The sequence below is a fragment of the Erpetoichthys calabaricus genome, chromosome 10, assembly GCF_900747795.2.
Source record: "Erpetoichthys calabaricus chromosome 10, fErpCal1.3, whole genome shotgun sequence".
Lineage (NCBI taxonomy): Eukaryota > Metazoa > Chordata > Cladistia > Polypteriformes > Polypteridae > Erpetoichthys > Erpetoichthys calabaricus.
The window spans coordinates 96,010,719-96,019,727 of NC_041403.2; the positions used below are offsets into that span (position 1 = coordinate 96,010,719).

Here is a 9,009-nt window from a genome sequence, read left to right on the forward strand (position 1 = left end):
ACTCGGGTGTCCAACTGGTAACTCTACGAGATGTCTCTGCTATTTAACTTGGTCTGGGAGCGGTCAGATTATCAGATAAGGTGCAAAGGCTGCATTCCGAAGTGTTTGTATGAGCTGCAATGTAGCCATTTATTCTGATATATAGGTTGGGGGAAGGTGAAGCTGGATTTCTGCATCCCTGTTAAATCTGCTGTCATAGCAGACCTTGTGTGCCATTAAAATCCTATCTAAATGGGTGGTGCCCTTTTAATCCTTCACTAAAATACAAGCCCTGCCTCTGATGTCCAGAGTTTGTCTGTATAATAATTCCTCCAGGTGTATTGGTTTTATTTGCACATCCCAAAAGACATGAATGTTTGGTTCAATTTTCCTTGTATGACTGAAGAAAGATGTATGTATGTATGTATGTATGTATGTATGTATGTATGTATGTATGTGTAGGGGGGCTGAAGCCCTGTCCAGGTTTTGGTTCCAGCTCTCTTTTAACCCTAGACTGGATCAGTAGGCTCAGAAGTGGATGGATGGATGAATGTTTCAATAGGTTCCCCTAGTAGCTAACTCTGCAGTTATCCACCACCTGACCATGAGCAGTCAAGACAACAGAGTACTTCTAAGCTGCTTCAATTCTGCTAGGTTTTTGACCTCTTTGCCAAATTAAGTTTTCACGCCTAATGATTAAGTGCTGTTTTGTTTTCTTCACAGGGCTGGGTGTTCAATGTTGTCCCTTGGCTTGTTGCAATTCCATCGTCTCTCTTCGGTGGCTACTTGTCGGATCACCTTATTAGTCTGGGTAGAAAGAGATTTTTTGATCCATCTGTAATTTAGCATTTAAATCTGTGTTTAATCTGGGCTTTGGGATTTTGAATATAGCAAACAGTTCTTCATATTCCAGATCAAAAAGCCACAAGTTGAAGGTGTGGTTAAGCTTTTAGTGCCTAACCCATTGCCTTCTGATGTATAGCGATAAGTCAGGGCTGAAACAGATAGCCTTAAATTGAATTGGCTGTCCCATCTCATTTTATTTATTTTTGACTTTGCTAATGACATCACTGTGAGCTAGAGAAGTTGGTTTATCTACCTCAAGGCTGTTTTGCTTTTCCAAAACAGTATACAGCTGTTTTTGATTTTTTGTAATAATGGTGTAATTTGAAATAAGACTAGGTATGCAGCTGTCTGATGTTTTGAATCCTGTACTTTTTTCTCTTGTTTCTGCCTAATTTCTAAAGTTGCACAGACTGGAGATGGACTCTTGGTAAATAAAACAACTTCTGCTGAGCTAAAAATGAAATTTTATTAGTTTTTACTAATCATAACAATTAAGCCCCAATTTTCTGCCAGTATGGTAAGCATTACTTATTTTTCTTGATAACCCTACTTAAATATAACATCAGTAGTAATTAAAACACAATAGAAAAATTGACGTACTTCTCTATCACTTCAGGAATGGATGATCTTTTGAAAGGAGAATTCAGATACTCTCCCAACTTTCTTAGAGTCCTTTTCTTACTTGTGTAACACCTTAAATGAATGAGTTTTTGAGCACAGTTAATGAAATAGTATTGTATTAATATCTGTGGGTCACATCTGAAATGAAACTTTGCAGCCATATTAATGACCAGAACTTCCAGTGCTGTAAAGGCAAGCACGGCTTTTAACTGTAGTAACAATGTAAATCTGCTGGTTATTAAAACTTAGTTGCCATTCTGTCCAGCAGGGTTTGACATCGCTGCTGTGAGAAAGCTAATGCAGGTTAGTTGTAGTGGGTGTTTTTTCCCCCTTTTTGCTGTCCAGTTCTAATTGGAACACAAAACAGAGTAGTTTTCTTTGTTTTATGTTTCTTTAATGTTTGCAAATTGGCCTCACTAGAAATGCTAATACTTTCCCCTAATGTAATGAAGATGTGTACTGGTACTTTAATCACAGAAAAGTGTCTGTTACAAAATATTTTTTTCAGTACAGTTGTGCCTTTTTTATTTTATTGTGCACGAAGTAATTAGAATGTGTGTGTTTTACTGGCCTTTTGTGAAATATAATTCTCCTCCTTTTTGTAGTTTTTTGCCATGGGAGTATCTAGCTTTTTTACACTCCTGTTGTGTCAGACAACAACATTTTCCATGGCCATCACTTTAGTAGCTGCAACTATGGGACTCCAGACCTTTAATCACAGATAAGTTTAAAACTTTTTTAATGCTGTTTACCTCAGAAGTCATGTTAAATATTTCTTTTGAAGTTTTTAATAGAGTGAATGTTTTTAACGGAGGCAACATTGTGGCACAGTGGTGAAGACTGCTGCTTGACAAATCCACCTCCCAGCATTTGAGTTTCACACTTAGTGTTTGTCCGTGTAAAGTTTAAATGTTCTTCTCATTTCTATGTGCAATTTCCTGTAGTACTCCAGTTTTTGTTTCACAGCATGAAAAATCTGAATATTGGGCTAATTAGCACTGTGTGAGTGCTCATGTGAGTGGTCCCTGCGATGGACTAGAGTTCTGTCTAGTGCTAGTGTCTGAATTGCTTCTGATGCTACTGAGATAGGCTCTGACCTCCTGTGACAGCAATTTGGAGTAGGCAGGATGGAGAATTTATGTTACAACAGTTTTCGAAGGTGTGTTAGATGAGTGATTGCCGAATAAACAACTAAAAACAATGGTTAATGGAATACTCCACACAGAAATTATAATTTACATATCTTTCATGTACCCAGTGTTTGTAGTTATGGCTAAGAAAAATGTAATCATGTTTTTATAGAAAATAAAGGTAACAAATGTACAAATTAGTAGGCATTAATGAAGATCAATGCAGGACAAGAGCAAACAATATGAAAAAATGTGGAGAACTCATGTTGCATAATCTATGTTGGGTATCCAGATATGTGCACACAATGTGCAAAAATATGTATTTTTCCAAAAATATTTTAAAATACTTTTTCCCAGAAAATCCTCTTGTGGGAAAAAAGCAAAATGGGTTGAAACAAAAATGAGCTTTTGAATTGAAGACCACCCTGCTCCCCTCATTCATTGGTCAGTAGTCCTGTCCAACAATAGCTCGTTTATTGGCTACCATCCACTAACTGTTATATCCACATTCCAGAGCATGATCTGAGAGAGACATGTACAACTAATGATTAAACAGGTAAAGGAGGAAAAAAGTGAGTGAAAATGTTACTCGGGAAAGTATACCTTGCATATTTGTATGTTCAAGATATTTCAACAAACGGAAGATAAGTAAATTGCTGTAGTTTCACAAAATAGGTGATGAAAAACCCAGAAATACTGAAATTGTGCTTTAATGACAAACAAATGAGGAGAGAGGTGGTCTGCAGTTCAAAAGCTCAATTCTGTTTTAATGTGCTTCTGTTGTGTACAAGAAAATTTTTCTGGAAGTGGTTTATTTAACAATAGTTTAGAAATACAGTGATTCCCCCACTATATCGCAGTTCAGCTATCGTGCCCCCGCTACATCACGGATTTATTATTATTATTATTATTATTATTATTATTATTATTACTAGGGGGCTCACCCACCCCTGGGTTTGGTTTACCTGATAAACAATTTAAAGAGAGTGTTATTTTCATGGGAATTATTACATATGCATTATTTTCATTTTTACATTAAAACTTTTGTAAAAACAATATTTGTCATTTATTTCCTGCCCTGGGCGTGGAACTCGCGGGACTTATAACACTGCTTGCGTTGTGAAGGGGGGTCTGAACGCATGCTAAAGAGATGCGATCGGTTCAGCTGCTGTCTTGCTGCTGCTGCTGGCCAGCTGTGTGTTCTCCTTGTCGCGCTTTATGTCAATCACTTAAAAGCCTGTACCGCACTTCGCGCCACTTCACGTCTCTGCTGCTAGAGTTCTGAAGGAGGAGGAGGAGGGGAGAGGGGTGTGAGGGCTGAACGCATGCTAAGGAGATGCGCTCGGATCATCTGCTGGCTTGCTACAACTGCTGCTGACAAGCTGCGTGTTTTGCTTGTCGTTGTTTTAAGAGCTGGGAGCACCTGAAGTTTGTCTGCCAAAAGCATTCCAACAACTGCTAGGTTAGATGTCAGTGAACTTGTTTTAAATTGTTTGTAAGTAGGGTGTGACGTACAAAAGTCACCATCTCACGGGTTTTGCTTCCTAAGGTTGTAATGTCTAATCTTACGTGTTGTCAAAGTGTCTCTCCAAGATGATCTGGTCTCGATTGCTTCGCTCAACACCCCTGGAGGCACGCTACGCTCCTGTCACTTCGTGTCTCTCCTGCTCGGGTTGTGAAGGGGGTGAGCTGAACACATGCTAAGCAGAAGTGGATGGATCAGCTACTGGCTTTGTGCTGCTTCTGCCAAGATGCTTGTTCTGCTTGTCGCTGTGCTTGTAGATCATTTAAAAGCCTGTACAGCAGACATCAAATTATCTTCTGAGAAGATCACGCCTCATCTCCCTGCCAAGATTTTTTTTTTATAATAGAGAGATGTTACTCATATCCTTAGCCTGACATCCACATATCATATGTGTTTACAAAGTGTGTTTTAATAAGTTTACATGTGTTTAAAGCATGTGGGAGGGGTATTTTAAGGCTTAAACTATAAAAAAAAAAGTTTATTTATATGGTCTTTCTATATCACGGATTTTCACCTATCGCTGATGGGTCTGGAACGTAACTTCTGCGATAGGCGGGGGATCACTGTACACATTTCTGGAGCATGCAGCTGTATACCTGACAAGTGGATTGTGTAAAATGAGTAATTTTAGTTTTTTTATGTTTCCTGCTATTTAGCATTAGTCCCCATTAATGGCTATTGTATAAGTAATTTTTTTACCTTCATTCTCCATAAAAACACAAGTACAAAGAACATGAGGCAAATAACAGATTAAATCTTTTTTTTTCTTTCTTATGTGTTACTTAGACCAAATAGTTGTTAGTAACGGATGAGAAAACATTTTTAATGTCATTCATGCAGAATGTGAGAAAATGGATCGGCATATTGGCAACCTGTTCTGTCCAATGGCAAACAATGTGAAAAAATTGTCATGTTACTCTCGTGTAATCCATGTTCCTTTATCCATTCAAATGTACAAAACGCATGTACTTTTCTGGTAAAATGCTAATTCTCCCAGAAAATTTAGCATAAAGGGTAAACTGGAAAGACACATTCCCACATTTCTGAGCTTTTGAAATGAAGACTGAATTGTTGAATGTTTTAGATGTTTGATTGTGGTTTTGTTCCTTTTACCAGACGAGGCTCCGGCTACCAACAACCATGAATTGGACAAAGCTGGTACATGTAATACATTTATGAATTATTTAAGGAAATTTTTTTTTTGCCTCTAAGATTGGTCTTTAAAGTACAGTTTCTGGTAATTTGTTGCATTTGCTGCTTGATTTTGGCTTTTAAAACTGAATTAGATGATTAACTATTAATTCATTTTAGGTGGCCAATGAAGGAAGTTTTTGTGAATTTAAATTTATTTTTTTCAGTGCTTTCAATATATTAATAAGAAATTTTATAGAAATGTGCTTTTATAACAAGCTGTATGCTACTATTGTCCAAACATTTCAAACTTAGTTTTTAATTTTTTTGGTGCATCACTTTCTTTTGTTAATTGATTGAGAGCATGACACTAAAGTTATAGCATGAATTGGCCTTTCTTTTTACTCTCCAGTGGTGTTTCTGTCAGCGTACAGGATTTGGCACCTTCCTACGCTGGATACTTGTATGGTAAGGTCTTGTTCTTTTTCTGATCCTTTACTTGTCAGTCACACATCTTGGCAGTCTCTTGTAGAGATCATTAATTACAGAAATTAGAATTTTTATATTGGCTATGTCTGCGGTGGGTTGGCACCCTGCCCGGGATTGGTTCCTGCCTTGTGCCCTGTGTTGGCTGGGATTGGCTCCAGCAGACCCCCGTGACCCTGTGTTCAGATTCAGCGGGTTGGATAATGGATGGATGGATATTGGCTATGTCCATCTCAATTTCACATGAGAGCCAAATAATAAGATATTATGCTTAGGCTTCATGACATCATCATTTCATATGATGAAGGAGACTGCATAGTTGTAGTAGTGAGAAATTTGGAGGTTAAAAAATTGAGATGTACTATTAAAACATTTCTAACTGCTGCTACGTTGTTATAGAAGCAGAGGTGTTATGGCCAAGTTTTTGTTTGTCATGGAAAAACACACCTATGGTAGAGGCACTTGGATCTTTGCAATTCTGGTACAATTAACGTTAAATTCTCTGTCAGGTTTATAAAAACCAACATTAATCCAACCTACATTCACTGAGCAGATTATTAGGAACATCTGTGCACTTGCTTATCTATACATTTATCTAATCAACCAACCAATCATATGGTGGAAGCGCAATGCATAAAATTTTGTAGATACAGATCAGGAGCCTCCGTTAACGTTTACATCAAATACCAACACTTTGATGAGCAAAAAAGCATCTTAGAATGTAGAACATGTTGAACTTTGAGTAGTAGTAGTATGTTACATTGGCTTCCACTACTGTCAAACAAGAACAAGAACAATAAGCTGAGGATGCAGTGTGCACAGGCTTACCAAAACTTGACAGCTGAAGACTAGAAAAATGTAGCCTGGTCTGATAAATCTCAGTTTCTGTTGCGTCATAGAAATGGTAGGGTCAGAATTTTGCACCAACAGCATGAATCTGTGCTCCCAGCATGCCCTGTGTCAGCAGTCCAGGCTGATTGTGGTGGTGGCATAATGGTGTGGGGAATGCTTCTTGGCATGCTTTGGGCCCATTAATACTAGTCAATCGTTGCTTGAATGCCATTGTTTATTTTGAATATTGCTGCTAACATCCTTTTGTGGCCACAATTTTCCCATCTCCTAATACAGTGGAACCTCGGGTCACGACTGTAATTCGTTCCAAAACTCTGGTTGCAACCCGATTTGGTTGTGACCCGAAGTAATTTCCCCCATAGGATTGTATGTAAATACAATTAATCCGTTCCGGACCGTACGAACTGTATGTAAATATATACAGTATATGCTCGCTCGCACTCGCTCGCTCTCTCTCTCACTCGCTCGTGCTGTCCCTCTCTCATGCTCTCTCTCTCTCGCTCTCATCTCGGACCACGTACAAATCGGGTTACTACCAAAAAGTTCAGCAAACTTTTGCATCTGTTCACGACCACACACTCAGGTGATGAACAAGCCAGTTTCCCTTCTGGTTTGTACGCGCCAATGATTTCCGCACATATTCAGTCTCTCCCTGTGCATTCCCTGTGCAGTGAGAAAGTGAGAGAGAGAGCACGAGCGAGAGAGAGAGAGAGAGAGAGAGAGAGCGAGAGAGAGAGAGAGAGAGAGAGAGTGAGAGCGCGAGTGAGCGTATATATATATATTTACATAAAGCTTGTATGGTCCGGAATGGATTAATTGTATTTACATACAATCCTATGGGGAAATTACTTCAGGTCACGACCAAATCGGGTTGCGACCAGAGTTTTGGAACGAATTACGTTCATGACCCGATGTTCCACTGTATCTGCTTTTTAGAATGGTAATGCACCATATCATAAAGTAAAAGTCCTCTCAAACAGGTTTCATAAACATGACCATGAGTTCAGTGTTCTTCAGTGAACTGTCCTATCACCAGATCAAAGTCCAACAGAACACCTTTGGGATGTGGTAGAATGGGAGATTCTCAACATGAGTGTGATGCTGATAAATCTTCAGAAGTTACTGTTCATGATGGAATCATCAACATGAACCAAAATCTCAAAGAAATGTTTCCAGTAAGAATTGTGGGTGTTTTGAGACCAAAAGGAGGCTCTACCCAGGATTAATATAGTGGTCCTAATAATAACAGTGCTGTTTTTGTCATTGTACAATGGCCAGTACAGTGTACAAATCTTTACTTCATCTTTTTTGACAAAGACTAATTTGATAGCTTATCCTAATTGCTAACCACAGCATATTTTGAAAATTCCTCTTTAAAGAATGCAAAATCCTCAAATTGCGAACAATTACTTCCCAAACATTTTTGGGTCTTTGTTAGCTATGTCGTTATTTTGGAGATTATATTGCCAGTCCTTCCAAAACAAATCCATTCACAATTTCTCTTTCTTCAAGGGTTGAAGTCAGAAGGTGAGAAAATTTAAAATTGAATGTCCCAAGGGGGAAAGTTAGATTACTTTTTAAAAATGTATGATTATTGATAATGAAGGTATTTAGTTTTACTGTACTTTAACCTATGATAAAAAAGTCCTACTTATTTGTTTTAGGTGTAATGAATACAGTGGCGATTCTAAATTGGCCCTAGTGTGTGCTTGGTGTGTGGGTGTGTTTGTGTGTTTCCTGCGGTGGGTTGGCACCCTGACCAGGATTGGTTCCTGCCTTGTGCCCTGTGTTGGCTGGGATTGGCTCCAGCAGACCCCCGTGACCCTGTGTTCGGATTCAGCGGGTTGGAAACTGGATGGATGGATGGAAATGTGACATTTTGGGCTTAATCTTGCGTAGATGCTCATGTGTACACATGATGTTTATATTTAATGACATGGAGAATAAGATGAGTGGTCCTTTTGTTTAGGTGGGGATTGCATTACAAAAACATAATCTTTTGTGCAATTACATTTTAATTCAATTCATTTTTGCATAGCACATTTTTCAGAAGATGTATGGTACGTACTTATATTTCTAAGTACAAAATAGTAACTGGAAAGTATATGCAGAATCCACATGTGCAAGTACACACAATTACATGATAATAAAGTAATAAGGCCTGAATTCTCTGTAGCAACTAATCCCAAAGGAAGAATTTGGGAATCACTTAAGTACAGTAAATGCATTTTTCCCACAAGAGCTACCTTAGAGACAATGGATATTTATCTTTGAATAACCATGCTGTAGTGTTTGGTGTCTTTGTAAATATCTCCAGTATGTGGCGCTAGAGTGTCAAGGTGTTATCTACTTGTTTATGGTAAGCAGTGTATACAGAATTTATTTACTTAATTTCTGGAGTTTCAATATGCAGTCAATACATTTGTTTTAGTTCTTACT

At 38.2% G+C, this 9,009-nt stretch overlaps 1 long non-coding RNA gene across 1 annotated transcript; it reads left to right on the forward strand.

Annotated features, from left to right (window-relative positions):
* The first annotated feature begins 449 nt into the window (after positions 1-449).
* LOC114658546 (uncharacterized) lies at positions 450-2,216 on the forward strand. The gene is made up of 3 exons (XR_003717403.2): positions 450-790; positions 1,715-1,749; positions 2,052-2,216. It is a non-coding gene; the product is annotated as an uncharacterized LOC114658546 (long non-coding RNA).
* Positions 2,217-9,009: the final 6,793 nt, after the last annotated feature.